General features: G+C 45.2%; 1 protein-coding gene across 3 annotated transcripts in view; it reads right to left on the bottom strand.

The window, feature by feature from the left end:
- TRAK1 (trafficking kinesin protein 1) overlaps positions 1 to 23,123 on the bottom strand; it is a 215,200-nt gene that overhangs the window by 138,194 nt on the left and 53,883 nt on the right. For 2 of the 3 annotated variants that reach the window (XM_055281439.2, XM_063611301.1), the window contains exon 2: positions 2,888 to 3,184. The exons of the other annotated variant lie outside the window; for it this stretch is intronic. The gene's annotated coding sequence lies outside the window, so the exon portion shown is untranslated. The remainder of the gene's footprint in view (positions 1 to 2,887; positions 3,185 to 23,123) is intronic. 3 annotated transcript variants of the gene reach the window in all.

Consider the following 23,123-nt stretch of genomic DNA (forward strand, 5'->3'; position numbering starts at 1 on the left):
GGATAATAGTACCCACTGCACAAATCGACACAACTGATACACCAAACAAATGTTCACTGAGCGCTGGCCACAGGCAGGCACTACGTTAGTCACTGGATTCAGGAGTGTGGAAAGCAGACACAGAGTTTGCCCTCCACGAGTTTACAGTCTACTGCAAGTTTGGGAGACAAAACACAAATATAGTAGCTCAGTGGATGGTTAAGTCTGGGGGAAAAAATTAAGCAGAAAAGGGAGATGGGGAAAGGTGAGGTAGATCACTCTGTATTGGGGGGGTCACAAAAAGCATCAAATAAAATATCACTTGGAGAAGGAAGAGGGGGTCATAAGGATATCTGGAGTTAAGGCAATCCAAAGACCCTGAGGCTGGATGTGCCTGGTGAGTTCAAGGTTAAGTGAGGCGGCCAGTGTGCCCGGAGCATGGAGGGCACAGAGAAGGCAGATCAGCGGGGCAAAGCGGGATTCCCATCATTCAGCCCCTTCCTTACAGGGTCTCTATAGGAGGGGAGCTCACTGGAAGTTTGGAGGAGAGTTAAACCATCTGACTGTATTAAAAGCCAACTCTCATGGCTGGGCGGAGAAAGAATTTTACGGAGGCAAGGGTAGCAGTGGGAGGCCCCACTGGGAGGCCAGTGCGGTCACCCAGGTGTGAGATGGGGGTGGCTGGGACATAGTAAACGCTGGGTAGATTCTGGACATACTCTGAAGGTAGAGCCAACAGAATTCTTGACAAACTGGGGTATGAATCGCAGAAAGGCAGAATCACAAATGCCTCCAAGGTTCTTGTCATGAGGAACTAGAATAATGAAAGCACCATTTACAAAGATGGGGAAAACCCTAAGAAAAGCAGGTGCAAGTGGAAACCAGGAGCTCATTTTTGGTCATTTGAGTTTGGCATGCCTGTTAGACATCCGAGTGGAAACTCAGGTGGAGTCTGTCTGAGACGTCTGGCCTTAAGGAGAAAGGGCCAGGCTGAGTACAGAAACCACTGAGCGGCCAGTACAGAAGGCGATTTTTTTTTTTTTTTTTTTTTTTTTTTTTTGAGACGGAGTCTCACTCTGTCACCCAGGCTGGAGTGCAGTGGCACGATCTCGGCTCACAAGCTCTGCCTCCCGGGTTCACGCCATTCTCCCGCCTCAGCCTCCGAGTAGCTGGGACTACAGGCACCCGCCACCACGCCTGGCTAATTTCATTTTTGTATTTTTAGTAGAGATGGGGTTTCACCATGTTAGCCAGGATGGTCTCGATCTCCTGACCTCGTGATCCGCCCGCCTCAGCCTCCCAAAGTGCTGGGATTACAGGCGTGAGCCACCGCGCCCGGCCTAGAAGGCGATTTTAAAACCTATGTGCTGGGTGAGATCAAGTGCTCCACAGGTGCGCACATAAGAGCAAAGAGGCGGAAAGGCTGGGCCCTGGGCCCTTCAACATTCCCAGGCTTGGGAGAAGAAGAAATGCAGCCACTGAGGCAGAAGAACAGGGAGAGTGTGGGGACCCAGAAGCCAAGTAAAGACTGTACTTCCAGGACACAGGACTTGGCAACAGTGTGAACTACCACTGAAAAGTGAAGTAAGGTGAAGGCAGAGGACAGACCCCTGGACTGAACCAGGTTGTCAATGTGGTGGGGCATGAGCCTGCCTGCAGTGGACTCCAGAGAGAACAAAAGAAAAACTAGAGTAAGCAAACAGAAGAGCAGAGACACTGGCCTGCAGGAAACACGGGACTGAGAAGGATTCTATTTCCAAAGAGGGAGATTATAGCATGTTTCTGCACTAATAAGAAAGACTCAAGTGCAAGGGGAAAAGAATGATGCAGTAGAGAAAAGGGAGATGTTGGAACTGCGTCCTTCAGGGGGCAGGCAAGCGGGAGAGGGACTCAGTCACCAAGTGGAGGACAACACGTGTGGGCCACTTGACAAAAAGGGAGAGGAGGTGTGTGGGGGCCTAGCACAGGAGCTAGGCATCAGGCTGGGACCCCCGGCCTTCTCTGTGCCTTTCTGTATCCAGGAAACCCCTGACACACAGGAGGTCCTCAAGGCTTAACTGGTAACACAGAACCAAGAGAAGCTACTGGAAGCCAACTTGCATATATTAAGCTGTCATCAGGCATTACTTCAAACAGACAAACAAAAGCAAACGCTGCAGACAAAAATGAGAAATTAAGCAAACTTCTATATGAATGCAACTATATGAATGAACTATAATTTTGCTACGTGCTGCTGTTATGCACACCATCCCACACCACTTCCATTGAGAGCCCTCTCTTGTGCTAGCTTCAAGCAATTGTCTCAATGCTTCCTTGGGGAAAATAAAAAAGCAATAGCTATAGTACTAAGTGCCTGCACAGCAGACGTTCCCACTGTGAGGTGATTACCAGCTGGGACACTGAGAGTTATGACTGACACAGGTATCTGTAAAAATCCATGTCTGGGCAAATCCTGATGGTGTACAAAAGGGCACTCCATGTAGTTTTCTGTTTTTGCATCCCACAATGACAGTGCATGTTATTCCCACTATACTTGTCTTATATCTGAAGAAGCTGAGTGCAAAGAGAGAAGGAAGGGTTCAATACACTGAGTGCCTGTGATGGGCCATGCTTGCTGCTCAGGTTTGGATGTTACCATCTTTAACCTTCATGACAATTCAGTAAAGTGCTGTCTGCATATCAGTCAGGATAGTAGGTCAACAACTGACACAAGTTACAAAATGGTTCCCTGGCAGAACAAGTTCTGGATGGGAGGTCTTACAATCCCAAAGCTCGGAGTCTTTTGCACTTTGGTGGTTCCTCTCTGCATACCTCCCTGAGACCCTCCCATGTGGCTGCATTCCTTCCCTAGTCCTCAGTGACTGAAACCTTCCTCCCTTCCTCCCTGGCAGGGAAAAGGCCCCCATACCAGTAATGGTGCAGGCATCCCGGTACCCTCTGTAGCTGGGAGCATCTTCCACAGCCTCGCTTATGTAGTGTTCCTCAGGGATGCCCGGGCTGCAGGCTAGGACTGCATGGTTGCATGCCTCCAAAGGGGGCACGGAGTTGGCCAAAGTGTCGTCGTGCAGAGCTGTGGCGTCCAGCTTGGCAGGTTTCACGGGGAGGTGCCCACTGCCATCGGGGGCCCCACTGCCAGAGTCTGGGGCAGTTGGGCAGATGGCCCCCGGTAGTTCTGGTGCACCAGCAGGGGCTCCTTACAGGGAATCTATGGGACAATTGAAAGAGAGGGGCACAGTTAGAGTCTATCGATAAACCTGGACAATCTTTAGAAAATGAGGGCCCTGGGATGACGTGAGTTCAGACTGCGAATTCTGAAATGTGTTTCCCTCAAGTCAAGGCATCTCCAATCACATTGCTTAGTTTCAATAAAATAACTGCAGCAAAGTTCCATTCAACTAATCAATACTGACCAAAATGTGGAGCACATGGCTTCATTTGCTTACTGAAATCTGCCTTGAAGCAGCTCTAAGCAAAACACACTGGAGCACAGCTAAAACCTGTATTCCTACAGGATTTATACACACAAAGAGAGGTAACATTTTTATTTGTATATTGAATTACATAAGATATGTTTCTCTTAAACTCTTTCAACCACAATAACTTCTCAGCTCTCGAAGAACTTTAAGGTATGCCCCTACCTTAAGCTACAGTGAGAAATTAGGGGACTCCTTTAAGAACCTGATGAAAATGGCTGGACATGGTGACTCACTCCTATAATCCCAGCACCTTCAGAGGCCGAGGTGGGCGGCTCATTTGAGGTCAGGAGTTCAAGACCAGCCTGGCCAATATGGTGAAACCCCATCTCCACTAAAAATACACAAACAAAAAAAAATTAGTCAGGTATGGTAGCGGGCACCTGTAATCCCAGTTACTCAGGAGGTTGAGGCAGGAGAATTGCTTGAACCCGGGAGGCAGAGGTTGCAGTGAGCTGAGATTATGCCACTGGGCTCCAGCCTGGGCAACAGAGTGAGACTCATTTAAAATCTGACTGGGACTAAAGATAACTGCTGAGAAATGATGGCATGTGACATAGGCTGCTGAACACTCCGCTCTGCGCCGGCAACAACACACCTACATGCAGGCGATTTCCCACACATTTCAGGAGTGCCGCTGCCTCACTTCCCAGCACACCTGCACACACACCACATGTGTACACACAAAATGTCAAACAGGAGCTTAATAAAAAAGGAAACCTACAAAACATTCCTTAGCACAAGAGATCTCAAAGTATGGTCTGAGAATCCCTGGAGTTTCCTGAGACTAGTTCAGAGGGTCTACAAAGTCAGACACTCTCGCTCTCACTCTTTCATGGATGTACAGTGGAATTTTCCAGAGACTACATTATGTGTGATGATGCCACTGCTGTGAAAGCTAATTAATGGAACTTTCGTATCCCTGTGGTTTTACATCTTATGTTTCAATTTCTAATACAATACATATGAATCAATAGAATCATTTAAATAAAAATGCTTTAGGAAGCTCAATAACTTTGAGGCGTCCTGAGACCACACCCACAAAAAAAGTGTGAGAACCACTGCTCTAATAAATGATGCATTATCGTTTGTTTAAAAAACACATACACACAAAAAGAGAAAGTTAATAGACATTTCACCCAACATGGTACAGTCAGTTCTGAAAGAAAACTACAGCCCTGAATCTGTGACATTTTTCCCAACAAGTTTATTTACCAAAATACACCAGGAATTCCTATTACAGACTGAGTATCCCTTATCTGAAATGCTTGGGAACAGAAATGTTTCAAATTTTGGATTTTTGACTGGGCGCAGTGGCTCACACCTGTAATCCCAGCACTTTGGGAGGCCAAGGTGGGCAGATCACTTGAGGTCAGGAGTTTGAGGCCAGCCTGAACAACATGGTGAAACCCCATCTCTGCTAAAAAATATAAAAAGTAGCTGCGCATCGTGGCACATGCCTGTAAATCCAGCCCCTCGGGAGGGTGAGGCACAAGAATCTCTTGAGCCTGGGAGATGGAGGTTGCAGTTAGCCAAGATCACGCCACTGCCTCCAGCCTGAGCAACAGAGCAAGACTCTGTCTCAAAAAGAAAAAAAAATGATTTTTTTTAGATTTGGGGATATTTGCCTTATACTTACCAAGTGAACGTCCAAAATCCAAAAATCCGAAATCTGAAATGCTCCAATGAGCATTTCCTTTGAGTGTCATGTAAACACTCAAAAAGTTTCAAATTTCAGATTTTCACATTAGACATACTCAGGCAATAAACTTCCTGCCCTCATTAACATGAAAAAATAAACATGAAAATGGGAAGTATGGGTAGGAGAGTCTGTATATCCCTGGTGAGAAAAGAAAGTTAACAAGAGAAGCTTGGAACCTTTAGGAATTTCTGCAAAACAACATGTAGATAAAACTGGATTGGCATAAAGAAAAAAAAAAAGAAAACTGGATTGTCATGCCTAGTCAGTGACTCAAATACAGATGAATGGATAAGCTGCCTCACTACAAAAACCTATAATCCTCAAGCAGAACCCAGAACATTCTAGACAGCCGAGGACTGAGCAGGATGAACTAGAAGACCCCCAAGAGTCACCAATGGTGGTCAAGGGTCCAGGATGGGAATTCACTGGCTGAAGCCAAGGGAAGCTGGGCACTGCCACAACCCACCCCCAGTGGGGCCCAAGGGGGCTTCTCCATGCTGGTCAAGTTGTGATTCTTGGTCTGGAGACTGACTTGCTGACTAGAATCAGTGCATGAAACTCCATCAAGCTGCCCTCTTTATAATTCATACACTATTTTTACACTTTTTAAAAAATATGGAGTCTTACTATGTTACCCAGGTTGGTCTCCTGGGTTTAAGTGATCCTCCTGCCTGAGCCTCCCAAGTAGCTGGCATTACAGGTGCACACCACCAAGCCCAGCTCTCATACACTTTCTTTGTATGTCTATTTCAATTAAGTGATGAAAAGATTAGTGAATGCAGATAACGAATCTATAAATTAGCTTGAGAAGTCATCCCTAAACCAAGAAGATAAAAAGGCACACTGATGAGAGTTCCAGAAAAACCAAAAAAGGCTTAAGACAAAAAGAGTAAAGTATATAAAAACATTAATTTTAAAATGATTTTCTAGAGGTGAAGACTTACACCTTTAAATCAAAAGGTTCTACACCAAGACCCAGACAAAATCAATGAAAAACTAATAATAAGCTCCTGGATATAATCTAGTAAAAATTTTAAATTCCAAAGATTTAGATAAAAATCTGACAAACATTAAAAAGGTATCCCCACATCTCTACATGCCATACCAGTGGGATAATTCCTCAGAATTTATTATTTATTTATTTATAAAGACACGGTCTCATTCCCATCACCCAGGCTGGAGTGCAGTGGCACAATCACAGCTCACCACAGCCTTGACCTCCTGGGCTCAGGTGATCCTCCCATCTTAGTCTGTAGCTGAGACTATAGGCGCACACCACCACACCCAGGTAATTTTGGTACTTTTAGTAGAGATGAGGTTTCACCACGTTGCCCATGCTGGTATGGAACTCCTGGTCTCAAGTGATCCACCTGCCTCGGCCTCCCAAAGTGCTGGGATTAAAGGTGTGAGCCACAGCACCCAGCCAGCTCCTCAGAAATTTAAGTGAAAGATAGTCACATAAGACTTCTATACCCAATTAAGCTACTGTTATACACAAAAACAATTGGCAGACATTTAGAAACTCAAAGACCCTGATGGTCCTGAGGGACTCCAAGTCTGCTGATGACACCTCATGGGCTCTCACTAACACAGGTCACCATAAAGAACTCAAAAGGTGGGGAAGACATGGTAAAGTAAAACTGGCAGGGAAATTAAACCAGGAACACTTAAAATCAACATGTAAATAATGCACTTCATTCACAGACCTAAAGCAGATAGCCCAAAAGAAAAATGGGCAAAGGATATAAAAATTCCCTCCCCCTGCCAAAACGCAACACACATACACACCCAGTTTAAGGAAACTTAACAGTGATTTTAAAAAAACAACAACAAAGATTTAAAAAATATAACAACGTTGAAGTTCACAACTGATTTAGGAAACTTATAGTCTTATGTATTACTGGAGTAAGGCGAGGAGTATACATTTGGAAGAACAGCCTGACAAAATTTACTGTGGCTCTCTGGCTAAAGTACATATAGGTCAAAGATATACGGCACAGTGAAATGCTACAAACAACATGCCACAACAGAGGATCGAGTCATTAATTATGCGACAGCTATCAAGAAGTCAACCATGCCAAGAGGAAGTGTCAGAGCAGATATTAATTTATCAACATAGAAAAATGCTGTAGGCAGAAAAACAGTAGATGATGAATGTGGTCTTGAAAAGGTTTTAAAATGCATTAACAAATTGAACCCTCGTTCAAGCCTTCTTTAACCTGTACTTAGACATATTCTATCTAATCCATACACCGAAGTTTGAAATACTTTCTCCCTTTGCAAAATGCAATTGTTCTTCTGAAAACTAAGACAGTTTCATTTAAATCAATATGATTTTGGTTTTTGTTTTTTTTTGTTTTTTTTTTTTTTTTTTTTTACAAAGGCTCCAATATGTAAAGATTTCTCTGTTTTTTGTTTGTTTGTTTGTTAGTTTTTTGAGACAGGTTTTGTGCTCTGTCTCCCAGGCTGGAGTGCAGTGGCGCGATCTCGGCTCATTGAAGCCTCGGCCTCCTAGGTTCAAGCAATTTTCCTGCCTCAGTATCCCAAGTAGCTGAGACTACAGGCATGCACCACCACGCCAGGCTAATTTTTGTATTTTTGATAAAGATGGGGTTTCACCATGTTGGCCAGGCTGGTCTCAAACTCCTGGCCTCAAGTGATCCACCCACCTCAGCCTCCCAAAGTGCTGGGATTACAGGCGTGAGCCGCCAGGCCTGGCCCTAACATGTGAAGATTTCTTAAAGAGGTTTTGCAACCAAGCTTTATATAACTTTCGCTTTCACTACCTATAAAATGAGGGATATGGCCTAAATCATGATCAATAGCCCTAAATCACTACTGTTTCTCCTCCTAGTATCTATGTTTCCATTTATAGCTGCCAGACACTTAACCCAGAAACATACTGCTACAAAATAAATATTTTAAGTATAAGCACTTCCTGAAAAAAACAAAATTTGGAGACATCAGCAAATGCTCACCTCACTCAAGACTCAAAAGGGAAACACAAGCCACAGTTCCGAAATCCAAAGAACACTTTACATGTGCAGCAACTGGCAAAGCTATTCAGAAGCCTGAGAGGCCCCTCTTGAAATGACAAAACTAAGCTTTCACCCAGTAAATTCAAGTGGAAAACAACCAAATTTCTATTCGTAGAAAAAACAATTATAAATTATGGCACATCCAAACTAATGAATTCTGTAAAATGTAAGGCACTTATCCATATAAGGCACTTACCTCTGTGTCTAGTACAAATTAGATTCTCAAAATAATTACTGTCATTAACATTATAATTTCCAGATTCTCAGAATCAGGCACCTTTCTTGGTTCTACTATAGTATTCACATGCCAGCATTTCCAAACCTACTTTACCATGGATCCTTTCTCCACATACCTATCTACATGGCATTTGTTTCATGGAGTACATTTTGGGGAATGCCTCTCTATATCAGACACAAGCTTCATGCATTGTCCATTGACCACCATTTGTCCAGGGCTGATCTCCCCCAAAAAACTGTGAGCTCCTTGAAAGCATGGACTGGTGCTGGCACATATTAGGTACTAAGTAAATGTCTGCAGAATAAATAACAACAAATGAAAGGAGGGTTTTGGTGCAAATGACTCTGAGGATCCCCTGAAGCTTTAAAGCCCAGGTTCTATCATTTATACTGGAACCAAAGGGTCTAAACTCCCAAATTTCACACTGCTAACCTTGAGGACTAACGGCAATCAGTGAAAACCACCTAAGGGACTCCTAAGTGTTCCAGGTATGCAGACCACAGCCCATGGGCTCTCTAGGCTGGCCCGAGTTTAATCTTACTTTGTTTACAATACAGACCAATACACATCAAATGTGGCTTACAGGGGCCATGCCCAGTGGCTCACACCATAATCCTAGCACTTTGGGAGGCCCAAGCGGGTGGATGGCCTGAGCCCAGGAGTTCAAGACCAGCCTGGGCAACATGGTGGAACCCTATCTCTACAAAAAAATACAAAAAATTGACCAGGATTTGTGGCATGTGTCTGTGGTTCCTGCTACTAGGGAGGTTGAGGTGGGAGGACCACCTGAGCCCGGGAAGTTGAGGCTGCAGAGAGCCATGAGTGTGCCACTCCACTCCAGCCTGGGTGACACAGTGAGATCCTATCTCAAAAAAAAGAGTAGTTCAACAGTCAAACATGTAAAATGACCCAGATACGACAATTCAAGGATCAGGAGACTTCATTTATAGACTACTCAAAAGCTGGTTTGTAAGGCCTCCACCCACTTTCTAGCTTGAAGAATGAGTCACAGCATGTGCCCTGTGGGGACACCCAGGAATTTGTAGGGCAAAGTTGACAACCTTTCCCCAAGGTGCCAGCCTAACTTCACTCTAATGTAAACAGGCATTTCTGAGGTTTCACAGGGGCTCAGGAACAAAGCATCCACTGCCCTGGATGTTCTCTGGCTCCAGCAAACCCTGGCACACCAGGCAAAAGGCTTCTTTCAGGCAGAGGAAACAAACAAGGCTTAAGAAAAGTGAGAGTGGATGGCATGGCCCTGAGAGATGAAAGCGCCTCTGTTTAGTTTACTGAATTCTGCCCAGAGAGCTGCAGGAAGGCAGGATTTTTCTTAGCAGAGGAGTGAGAAATTCTGCAACCAGGTCAATTTTTCAGCAAAAGAGGTGCCAGGAAAAGTAGTAGGATAAAGTATACATGAAAGCTGAGCCTGGGGTGGGTGGCCCAGGTCCCCTGCCCCACTCTTCTCAACTCAATGATCAACAATTCCAGCCCCCAGTTTGTCAAGAGTACTTAACGCACTGTTGTTCAACATTATGCCAGTTTGCTACTGAACTCAAATTTGCTAATAAAATACACATGTGCAAGTTCCTAATATTTTCTCCCCGCTACCCTCAACCTATGTCATTTTTGTGACTCAGAACCTGAACTAAAACTCAAAGCTGTGTGACACTGAGGAAACTGTGTCATGTCCCTGGGCCTCAGACCCCTCATCTGGACAAGGAAGGGATTGAGCAACCTTCAACACACTGCCTTCCAGCTATACCACTCCAGGAGCTACAAAAGAAGGCAGGTGGAATTGCAGAAGGGTTTGTGCACCCTGATAAGTCCTTCTCCACTCCCTGGTGCAACGATTGTGAAACCATTCTCACCCACACACAGGTAACTTCCAGTAGGAGATCACGAGCAGACAGAGCTGCCCTTTGTAAACAATAAATCACTGATTTTGCAAGGGGTTAAAAAAAAAAAAAAAGGGGGGGGGGGATTCCAGCAGGGCGCAGTGGCTCACGCCTTTAATCCTAGCACTTTGGGAGGCCGAGGAGGGTGCATCACCTGAGGTCAGGAGTTTGAGACCAGACTGACCTACATGGCAAAACCCCATCTCTACTAAAGATACAAAAAAATAGCCAGGCATGGTGGTGAGTGCCTGTAGTCCCAGCTACTCGGGAGGTTGAGGCAGGAGAATTGATTGAACCCAGAAGGCAGAGGTTGCAGTAAGCCGAGACCGCATCATTGTACTCCAGCCTGGGCAAGACAGCAAGACTCTATCTCAAAAAAAAAAAAAAAAAAAAAAAAAGAAGGAGCTTCCTTCAGGACAAACTCAGAGTCATAGATTGTAAGGAGAAAATGAGAACCAGAGCACCAGGTTGAAGCCCAAAAGGTGACAAAGAGAAGCTAGTCCTGGGTGATCCCCTCCATGGCCAGCCAGGTATCTAAGCTTTCAAGGTTTCCTCTTTCTGGGCAGAGGCATCTGATATACCAAGGGATTTTACTCAGCAATTCTAAACAAGGAGGTCCAAGTATGGCAAAAGTTTTCAAAAAGGGACTAATTGTTCTCCGGGATTATGTCAGTGTTCTATTACTACTGTAACAAATTACCACAAATTGAGTGGCTTGAAATATATCCATTTATCAGATCACAGTTCCATATATTGGAAATCCATCATGCATCTCAACAGTCTCCAATCAAGGTGTCACAGGTGTGAGTCCATTACTGGAGGCTCTGGGAAAGAACTGATATCCACACTTATTCAGGCTGCCAGTCTAATTCAGTTCCTTGTGGTTGTAGGACTGAAGTCCCTGTTTCCTGCTGGCCATCAGCTGGGCATTAGCCTTTGTTCCTGTGTTCCTTATGCTTTCCATGAGCTCCTGGAGGCTTCTCTCCCAATTTTGCAAGTGGCTCCCACCCACATCCCAGAGCCAGCGACAGCATATGGAATCCTTTTCACACTTGGAATTCCATGACTTCCCCTTCTGCCTCATCTTTCTTTCTTTCTTTCTTTTTTTTTTGAGATGGAATCTCCCTCTGTCTCCCAGGCTGGATGGAGTGCAGGGGCCTGATCTCGGCTCACTGCAAGCTCTGCCTCCCAGGTTCACACCATTCTCCTGCCTCAGCCTCCCGAGTAGCTGGGACTACAGGCACCCGCCACCACGCCCAGCTAATTTTTTGTATTTTTAGTAGAGATGGGGTTTCACTGTGTTAGCCAGGATGGTCTCGATCTCCTGACCTCATGATCTGCCTGCCTCAGCCTCCCAAAGTGCTGGGATTACAGGCATAAGCCACCACGCCCGGCCTCTGCCTCATCTTTCTAGCCTCCTCTTCTGCCTTCCTTTTCTGTTTTTACAGGCTCAAGTGATTACACGGTGCCCACTTAGATCATCCAGGACAATCTCCTATCTTAAGGTCAAGGGATTAATAGCCCTAATTCCATCTGCACAGCACAGTCCCTTTACAGAAGTATCTAGATCCATGCTTGACTGAATAACTAGTGGGTGGAAATCTTGAGGGGATGAGTTTAGATTTGCCTCCCACAGGGGCCTTTGATTCTGAAGGCATAAACTGTCTCTGGAGACCCCATGTTGCCCCAGCCTAGTGGGAAGGCAAACCAGAGTTGCCCCGCAGCCACTCAGACCCTTTGCCCCAGAAGGTCAGATTTAGATCTAACATACCAGACAGGCCTGGATTTAGTCCCACCTCAACCATTACCTACTGACAGCAGCCTCTGGCCAGGTTCTGAAATTTCTTTCGTCTACAAAACGTGGTGCCACCACCCACTTGTCAAGCTGTGGAAGAAGTAGACACAACGAAAGTGGGTGGCTGCCAGGCCTGGGATGGTAGGTCTGAAACTGGATAGAAGTCTGAGACCCTCTCTCTCTTCACAGACAATATCATTCTATACCTAGAACACCCCACAGTCTCTGTCCAAAGGCTCCTAGTTCTGACAAATACCCTCAGTAAAGTTTCAGGACACAAAATCAGTGTACAAAAATCAGTATCATTTCTATACACCAATAATGTCCAAGTTGAAAGCCAAATTAAGAACTCAATCCCATTCACAATAGTCACAAAAAGAACAAAATACCTAGGAATACAGCTAACCAGGGAGATGAAAGATCTCTACAATGAGAATTATGAAACATGGCTGAAAGAAATCAGAGATGACACAAACAAATGGAAAAACAGTCTGGGAACGGTGGCTCACGCCTGTAATCCCAATACTTCAGGAGGCGGAAGTGGGTGGGTCACTTGAGGTCGGGAGTTCAAGGCCAGCCTGGCCAACATGGTGAAATGCTGTCTCTACTAAAAATACAAAAATTAGCTGGGCATGGTGGCACACATCTGTAATCCCAGCTACTTGGGAGGCTGAGGCAAAAGAACTGCTTGAACTCAGGAGGCGGAGGTTGCAGTGAGCCGAGATTGCGCCACTGCACTCCAGCCTGGGCGAAAGAGCAAGACTCCGTCTCAAAAAAAAAAAAAAAAAAAAAAAAAAAAGAAAAAAAGAAACACTTTCCATGCTCATGGATAGGAAGAATCAATATAATTAAAATAACCATATTGCCCAAAGCAATTTACAGATTCAATGTTATTCCTGTAAAACTCCCAATGATATTCTTCACATAATTAGAAAAAAACTATTCTAAAATTCATTTGGAACAACAACAACAACAACAAAAAGCCCAAATAGCCAAAGCAATTATAAGCAAAAAGAACAAAGCTAGAAGGATCACACTTAACCTGATTTCAAACTATACTACAAGGCTACAGTAACTAAAACAGCATGGTTCTGGTACAAAAGCAAACACATAAATCAATGGAACAGGTTACAGAGCCCAGAAATAAAGCTGCACATCTACAACCATCTGATCTTTCACAAACCCGACAATAACAAGCAATAGGGAAAGGACTCTCCATTCAATAAATGGTGCTGGGATAACTGGCTATCCATATACAGAAGATTGGAACTAGACCCCTTCCTTCTGCCACATAAAAAAATCAACTCAAGATGGACTAAAGAATAAAATGTAAAACCTAAAACTATAAAAATTTAAGAAGAAAACCTAGGAAATGCCATTCTAGGCATGAGCCCTGGCAAAGATTTCATGACAAGGACTCTAAAACCAATTACAACAAAAAACAAAAATTGATAAGTGGGATCTAATTAAACTAAAGAGCTTCTGCACAGCAAAAGAAACTATCAATAAACAGACAACCCACAGAATGGGAGAAAAATTTTGCAAACTATACCTCTGATAAAAGTCTAATATCTGGCCAGACCTGGTGGCTCTCACCTGTAATCCCAGCACTTTGGGAAGCTGAGGCGGGTGGATCACCTGAGGTCAGGAGTTCAAGACCAGCCTGGCCAACATGGTGAAACCCCGTCTGTACTAAAAATACAAAAATTAGCTGGGTGTGATGGCGAGCACCTGTAATCCCAGCCACTCGGGAGGCTGAGGCAGGAGAATCACATGAACACAGAAGGCAGAGGTTGCCGTGAGCTGAGATTGCACCACTGCACTCCAGCCTGAGTAACAAGAGGGAAACTCCATCTCAAAAAAAAAAAAAAAAGTCTAATATCCCGAATCTATGAGGAACTTAAACAAATTTACAAGAAACAAAAACATTTAAAAATGCACAAAGGAGGCCGGGTACGGTCACACGCTTGTAATCCCAGCACTTTGGGAGGCCGAGGCGGGTGGATCACCTGAGGTCAGGAGTTTGAGACCAGCCTAGCCAACATCATGAAACCCCATCTTTACTAAAAATATAAAAAATTAGCTGGGTGTGGTGATGGGCACCTGTAATCCCAGATACTCAGGAGGCTGAGGCAAGAGAATTGCTTGAACCTGGGAGGCAGAGGTGGCAGTGAGCCGAGATCGCACCACTGCACTCCAGCCTGGGCAACAGGGCAAGGCTCTGTCTCAAAAAAATAAAATAAAATAAAATTTAAAAAATTTTAAAAATGGGCAAAGGCCATGAACAGACACTTCTCAAAGGAAGACATACACATGGCCAAAAAGGATATGGAAAAAAAAGCTCAACATCACTAATCATCAGAGAAATGCAAAGCAAAACCACAATGAAACACCATCTCATACCAGTTAGAAAGGCTATTAAAAAGTCAAAAAATAACAGATGCTGGTGAGCTTGAGGAGAAAACGGTATGCTTATCCACCGCTGGTAGAAATGTATTATAAATCAGCTCAGCCTCAGTGGAAAGCAGTCTGGAGATTTATCAAAGAATTTAAAATAGAACTACCATTCAATCCAACAATCCCATTACTGGGCATATACCCAAAGGAATAGAAATCATTCTACCATAAACACATATGCACATGTATCTTCATCGCAGCACTCTTCACAATAGCACTTGAGCCCAGAAGTTCAAGACCAGCCTGGGCAACATAGTAATACCTCATCCTTTTTCTTTTTTGAGACTGAGTCTCACTCTGTCACCCAGGCTGGAGTGCAATGGCGCTATCTCAGCTCCCTGCAACATCCCCTTCCCATGTTCAAGCGATTTTCACACCTCAGCCTCCAGAGTAGCTGGGATTATATGCGTGAGCCACCACGCCCAGGCAGACCTCATCCCTTAATTAAAATTTGTTTAGATTTTTAAAATAATAATAAACAATAGCAAAGACATGGAATCAACCTAGATGGCTATCAGTGGTGGACTGGTCAAAGAAAATGTGGACATATACCAAGGAATGCTACGCAGCCATAAAAAAAGAACAAAATAATGTCCTTTGCAGCAACATGGATGGAGCTGAAGGCCATTATCCTAAGTGATTTAATGCAGGAACAGAAAACCAAATACCACATTTTCTTATTTGTAAGTGGAAGTTAAACACTGAACACACATGGACGCAAAGAAGGGAACAACAGACACCAGACAATGGGGCCTACTTGAAGGTGGAGCGTAGGAGGAGGCTGAGGATTGAAAAACTATCCATTCCATTAGGTACAGTGCTAATTACCTAGCTGATGAAATTATCTGTACACCAATCCCCTGTGACAGGCCATTTACCCATGTAAGAAACCTATACATGTACCACCTGAACCTAAATAAAAGTTGGAAAGAAAAAAAAAAAAAAAAAACTAGTCTGAGACTCACCCTTGGGATCATAAGCATTTTGCTGCTGAACATTAAATGAAGGCATGTTTTCAACATTTTGTTTCTATCTGAGGAACAATCACCGTGGAAGGCTAGCTAACTTGCAGACAGTCACTTGGAATCAGGGTGGGCACTCCAAGACCTTGTCTCTCATCTGTGGCCAGCTCGCTCAGGAAGGGCCTTGCCTAAGCTGCAACCAGCCCTAAAGTCTCCCTGTTCTCTAGCCAGGGCAACTCTTTTTCTTGCCATTTTACAGCTTCTTTTCTGAGCAAACTGATGCCTGCGTAGAAGGTGATGAGACCAACATGTGTGTGCTCTTTTAAAGTGTCGATGGCCCCAGCACTCTTGCAATCATAAAACAAGCCAGTGGTCTGGCACTATGCTCAGTAATTTACATGCATGACCCTGTTTAAGGCTCACAACCTATAAAGTAATATCAGCACCCACTTTTTACAAGAGAGGAAACACAGAGACTAAACATTGCCTAGGATGTGAGCCTAGCTTTGAATGGATCCAAAGACACTGCTTGCACTATGATGGCTCCAAGTAACACTGTTCTTAAAAGAGCTCAAGGTCCAGTGGAGAATCGGACATTCCATGAGATCCTTGACCACTGACCATTCTCCTACATCTGTCCACTCTCTAACAACCCTCTTGTCATAATAGGGGCAAAGGAACTCAAAGCAAAGACCCGCTGAGAGTGCTCAAGTCCATATAAGAAATATGCATACTCCAGCTAGGCCAATGATGGGGTCTGAACTCTGGGGTCAAGTTGGGTTGGGGGCAGCTGACAGGCAACCATGCAAAGAAGTCTGTTCTTCCCTTCTTTCATCTTACCACTCTCCTACCTCATCTGACCTTTCTGGCACGCCCATCAGTCCAGGTCAGCTCCTTAAATAACTGGACAAGTGGCTGCGCAGTGGAAAATATCATGTAGAAGTTGAACAGGTGGGAGATGAGGAGATGAGTTGCAGGTTTACAGCAACGGTGCCAGGTGAGCAAAAAAGAAAGGCTGTCAAGAAGCCGTTATCGGCCTCACAGGACCCTCATGCTATACAGCTCACGATGGGCTTTCACATGCCTTAGGCCACAGGTCCTGCCCGTACAATAATCATATGCTAGAGCTTCACAGAATCATCCCCATTTTGTGAGGCAGGGGTTGGGGAAAAGGCTTGGGGAAAGATTAAGTGACTTAATCAAAGTTTATCTCAAATAATTGTAGACGTAGGACTGGGAAGCATTTCTGATCACTGGAAAACTGCAACTACTGCTACACTATGCTGTGAAGGGAAGCAGCATCTTGGAAGAGGGTATGTGTGACCACCCACAGAATAAGAAAGATTTAGACAAGCTGACAGCAGCAACTATAGTCAGAAAGTCGGAGCAATGTCAGGGTAACCAAAGGCACAGGAAAGGAGGTGACAAAGGGTCAAGGACAATGCCAGGGCCTCTTGTGAGCTCCTGGGAGAGCCCCCAGGGCCTCCCGAACAGCACAAGCCAGAACAGCTAGGGGGCCCAGGCAGCCCGTTACAGATTCTGCTCGAATGACTTCAGGGCAGACTTGTATGTGAACTGGGGGCTGTACGTGCATGCTGTCATGCGTGTCTGTCCTCTCTTGCTCTCATTTCATATACACGCAGGCCCACGAACACACAAACACACATGCACACAGATATACACAAAATAAATGCCACTTTTAAGGCTAAACTTTTCTCTGGCCCTGGAAAAACTGAATCCTCCCAAATAATAAATCAACGGGCACTCAGAAAATTTCCACAACTCAAGGCAACTGGAGAAAAATAACTCTAACCCAATTTAGTTCCAGAATCCAGCCCTCTCTCTTCTCTAAACCTTGTTTAGGACAGAAGCAAACACCCCAACACATGCACTGCCCTCAGTAAACACCTATGAAGTAAAGAGAAATCCATTTAATCGATCCACATCTCATGAATGAAAACTGCTGTCATATGACCAAATCCCCATTTCCAAAAATAATTCTGCTGCAACTGAGAGAAAAGAAATCCCAAACCACGCTGCCTTCTGTAAGCTCACCCCTGTCTCCCAAAATGAGGAAGAAAAAGAGAAAAAACAAAAAAAAGCTGCACGCTGACAGCCTTACATAACAGTCTGCATCTCTCCCTGGCTGATGGCAGCAGATTTATAAAATGCCATAAATAGCTCCCTCTCCTGCCACAGGAAACCAGGCTGAGGCTGAGCTGCGTAGCCTGCGTACAGCTGGCCTCCTCTTTCGTTTACAATGGAACCTTTACGAGCAGAGCTTTCCGGCACAAAGCAAGTTCAGTGTGACCAGCTGGCCCAGGTCCAGTGAAGACGCACCACCTGAAAGACCCAAAAAGCTGAGTCAGACATTCAAAACTTGGCTGGCGACTCCCAAGAGAGACAGCACTCCCAGGCCGGTGTAGGAATGGTGACCACAGGACATTGCTCTGCAAAGGGGCTTCTCCAGCAAACCAGGCCAACGGGCTTGCTGTTTTGGGTACATAGTGGCCTCCGGACGCTTAATACTGCCAGCCAAGGGGCACGAGGCCAGCCTGACAGGCAGCCGGCAGGATGGAGGCAGTTCTCAGAGAGGCATCCCAGCAGGATATTACATGCCCCACTGTAACGTCCAATCAGAAAATCAGAACCTGAAGCAGGGTTCTCTCCACATTCTCAGGACACCAGGAGGAATTTTGGAGGCTGGCCAAAGCCAGGAAGGGTGGTAGGAGTGGTAACCTCATCCCAAATCCCTGTGGGGTGGCTTGTTGGAAATCTGAGACTCCAGGCTGAACAGCTATTGCTTTGAAGAGGAAAACTTTGCCTGAGAAGGGTTAGATGTCCTGAAGCAGGATGGCCTGCAGCCCACATTGCATGTGTCATCACTCTGAATGGCAGCGGGTCTCTGGGGGAGAAAGAAAAGGGGGAGAGAGAGTGGGTATCTTTTTTTTTTTTTTTTCTGAGACAGACTTTCTCTCGTCATCCAGACTAGAGTGCAATAGTGCGATCTCAGCTCACTGCAACCTCCATTTCCCAAGATATCAAGCGATTCTCCCGCCTCAGCCTCCCGAGTAGCTGGGATTACAGGCGCCCACCACCAAAACCAGCTAATTTTTGCATTTTTAGTAGAGACGGGGTTTCACCACGTTGGCCAGGCTGGTCTCGAACTCTTGCTCTTGGGTGATCAGCCCATCTCAGCCTCCCAAAGTGCTGGGATTACAGACATGAGCCACCACGCCCCACCAAGAGTGGGTATCTATGGGAAGGCAAGCACATGGGGCCTCATGCCTCCTAGTGAATAGGCCTGCATTAGGAATGAACCTTACCCAGCCAAAAACAGCGGCTGCTAAGCCGTCACAGCCTAGGATAAAGTTAACAAAATAACTAGAGTGAGAAAGAGGTCTGGGAATATGGGACATGGTTAGGAGAGGAAGAGAACAGTTCTGTTTGTGATTCCTCCTTAGGTCCTGGCTTTCACTGCACTCACTCCCTAGGAGGAACTTGGCTTTTAAAAAATCATGACTCCAACAAGGAAAAGAGCAATATTGGCTGCCACTTACTGCACAGTGACTGTGTGCTTAGCCAAGCCTGGGTGCGTTACCCCAAGGAGTTATTTGTCCAAAAACTCACAGCAGCCCATGAGGCCCACAACATCACCCTCCTCAAGTCACCAATGGGGAAACTAGGGCTGGAAGTAACTTGCCCACAGGCCTAAGAACCAACAGGTGAAGCTGGTGTTGAACCCAAGGCTGTTTATTACAATAGCTCCTGGCAAACATGTTAATAAATGCATACGATAAACATCAATGTACTTCACTGTATTCTTATTTCACCACTTACAGATTTAAAATTTATCACAACAAACAGTTGGGACATAAAAAGAACAACCAGCAGGCACAAGCTACTGTGCCACACCTTCTATATCTTTATTAAAGAAAATTCAGAGGCTGGGCTTGGTGGCTCATGCCTGTAATCCCAGCTCTCAGGGAGGCAAGAGGCGGGAGGATAGCTTGAGCCCAGGAGTTCGAGACCTGCCTGGGCAATATAGCAAGACCCCATTCTCCAGAAAAAGGAAAAAAAAAAAAAAAATTCTGTGCTGGGCATGGTGACTCATGCCTGTAATCTCAACACTTTGGAAGACCAAGGCAGGAGGATTTCTTGAGCCCAGGAGTTGGAGATCAGCCTGGGCAACATAGTGAGGCCGCATCTCTACAAAAAATAAACAAAATTAGCCAGATACAGTGGTGCGCACCTGTCGTCCTGGCTACTTGAGAGGCTGAGATGGGAGTATTGCTTTAGCCCAGGAGTTCAAGGCTGCCATGAGCCATGATGGCGCCACCACACTCCTGCCTGGGTGACAGAGCAAGATCCTGTCTCAAAACAACAGCAACAACAATAAAATTCAGTAATAAAAGTTTTCAGGAAAAAAATGTCACTAGTAATCAAAGAAATGAAAAATAAAACAAGTATGAGATACTATCATGTTATCTGTCAAATTGGCATTAATTATAATTATTGCTGCTGACAAGGGTGCACGTAACAAGCTTACTCACACCCAGGAACATGAATCAAAAGCAATTCCAGGCTGGGCACAGTGGCTTAAACCTGTAATCCTGGCCTTTATGGGGCCAAGGCGGGCAGATCACCTGAGGTCCAGAGTTCGAGACCAGCCTGGCCAACATGGTGAAACCCTGTCTCTACTAAAAATGCAAAAATTAGCCAGGTGTGGTGGTGGGCACCTGTAATCCCAGCTACTGGGGAGGCTGAGGCTGGTGAACCCGGGAGGCAGCAGTTGCAGTGAGGAGAGACTGTGCCATTGCACTCCAGCCGGGGTAACAGAACGAAATTCTGTCTCAAAAAAAAAGCAATTCCACTTCAGTTATTTTCTAAGAAAAATAATATCTGCATACAAAGATGTAACTTTTCTCTTCTCAGCAGTTATATAACTGTTAAAAATTGGAAAATGAAAATGTCTAATAACACTGATTTTGATTAAATAAGGCATGGTCCTCCGATATATCATGTGTGCACATTTTTCACCACGACGCCATTTCCAGTAACACCGCAGAGAATCACATGGTGGCCAAGACGCTCTAGAGATAGATTAAGTGGGAAAACGGCAGATCACAAAACAAAGTGCAGAATATAGTAACTCTATTTAAATAAAAGTGAGACATGTACAAATATAATTAAAGAATATTTCCAGTAGAATTTCATCTTCACAGGCAGCCCATCCCCACCCAGAGAAATACATCCAACAGTCCTCAGTTACCTGCTTATTAGGTACTTGTCTGACCTCCAACATGACAAACCCAGCCCTCCCTTGTTGACAACTAAGTGAGCTTAGCACCACTGCACCATCCAACCCACCCATAACTTTTTTTTTTCTTTTTTTTGAGACAGGGTCTTACTGTGTCACCCAGGCTGGAGTAAAGTGGCACAATCAAGTCTCACTGCAGCCTTGACCTCCCGAGCTAAAGCAATCCTCCCACCTCTAGCTGAGACTACAGGCATGCACCACCACGCCCAGCTGATTTTGTGTGTGTGTGTGTATATAGTCAGGGTCTCACTATGTTGTCCAAACTCCTGTGCTCAAGTAATGCACCCACCTCAGCCTCCAAAGTGCTGGGATTACAGGCATGAGCCACCATGCCTGGCCTCCACAACTTTTAAACAGCCTGACATAAGCACATTTCCTAACCATGACTACACAGACACAAATGCATTTCCTAAAGCACTTCCACTATAAGTTCAAATCCTGTAGGGACAGAAAGACACAGTCAGAATAGGTCACTGTATGATGCTGGCCAAGTTAAAATCAGTTAACCCCTACTACCCTCAGTTTTCTCATCTATAAAATGGGAAGCTGTTATAAGGATTAAACGAGCTAATACAATAATGTAAAGAAAAATGCACTCTAAGCATACAGTTAATGTTCAATAAATGACTGCTCTACAGTTACCACTGAGGTAATTTCCCATAAGTAGTAAGGGTTAACTTGTTGGCAAAATGGAGACCCTATTTCAATAGGTATTGTCCTACAAACAGACTATGTGCAAATTTCAAGTAGAGATGAATTATATTTCATTCCTTACTCACTTCTACCTGTTTTAGTTCACTGTTGTGTCCTCAGTGCCTGGAACATGGTAAAACTCAATGAGTGCAGAACGAACTTAATGATTCACCCTTTATGCCCAAGGCACTGAAAATAACCAACCCAACTCTTTTCTCTTAACTACAGCTACATGGACCACATGCAGTGGCATGCCTGTAATCACAGTGCTTCGGGAGGCCAAGGCAGGAGGATCATTTAAGGCCAAAAGTTCGAGACCAGCCTGGGAAACACAGTGAAACTCGGTCTCTATAAAAAACTAAAACAGAAAAAAAGTGAGTTCAAGGCTGCAGTGAGCTATGATCACAGCACTGCTGCTCTCCAGCCTGGGTGGCAGAGTAAGATCCTGTTTCTTCTTTCTTTTTTTTTTTTTTTTTTTAGACAGAGTCTTGCTCTCTCGCCCAGGCTGGAGTGCAGTGCTATGATCTTGGCTCCCTGCAACCTCCGCCTCCCAGGTTCAAGTGATCTTCTGCCTCAGCCTCCCATTACAGGCACCCGCCATCATGCCTGGCTAATTTTTGTACTTTTGTAGAGACGGGGTTTCACCATGTTGGCAAGGCTGGTCTCGAACTCCTGACCTCAGATGATCTGCCCGCCTCGGCCTCTCAAAGTGCTGGGATTACAGGAGTGACCCACCGCGCCTGGCCGTAAGATCCTGCTTCTAAATAAATAAATACATTTTTTGAAAATTCACGTGGAGGCCGGGCGCGGTGGCTCACGCTTGTAATCCCAGCACTTTGGGAGGCCGAGGCGGGCGGATCACGAGGTCAGGAGATCGAAACCACGGTGAAACCCCGTCTCTACTAAAAATACAAAAAATTAGCCGGGCGTGGTGGCGGGCGCCTGTAGTCCCAGCTACTCGGAGAGGCTGAGGCAGGAGAATGGCGTGAACCCGGGAGGCGGAGCTTGCAGCGAGCCGAGATTGCGCCACTGCACTCCAGCCTGGGTGAGAGCGCAAGACGCTGTCTCAAAAAAAAAAAAAAAAATCCGGGCGCAGTGGCTCACGCTTGTAATCCCAGCACTTTGGGAGGCCGAGGCAGGCGGATCACGAGGGCAGGAGATCGAGACCACGGTGAAACCCCGTCTCTACTAAAAATACAAAAAAATTAGCCGGGCGTGGTGGCAGGCGCCTGTAGTCCCAGGTACTCGGAAAGGCTGAGGCAGGAGAATGGCGTGAACCCGGGAGGCGGAGCTTGCAGTGAGCCAAGATTGCGCCACTGCACTCCAGCCTGGGCGACAGAGCGAGACTCTATCTCAAAAAAAAAAAAAAAAAAAAAAAAAAAAAAAGAAAATTCACGTGGAAAAAGCTGATTGCCAAAGAAGAAAAAAAAATTAACTACGTGATAGGCCAATTACAAACATATCAATATCAACCTATAAAGCACAACGGATATTCACTGAACCATCTGTCGTATTAGGAAATGAGAAGAAAATGTGTGAGGGGCTTCCTAACACTACAGAATGACAGTCCA

The sequence above is a fragment of the Symphalangus syndactylus genome, chromosome 1 (assembly GCF_028878055.3).
Source record: "Symphalangus syndactylus isolate Jambi chromosome 1, NHGRI_mSymSyn1-v2.1_pri, whole genome shotgun sequence".
NCBI lineage: Eukaryota > Metazoa > Chordata > Mammalia > Primates > Hylobatidae > Symphalangus > Symphalangus syndactylus.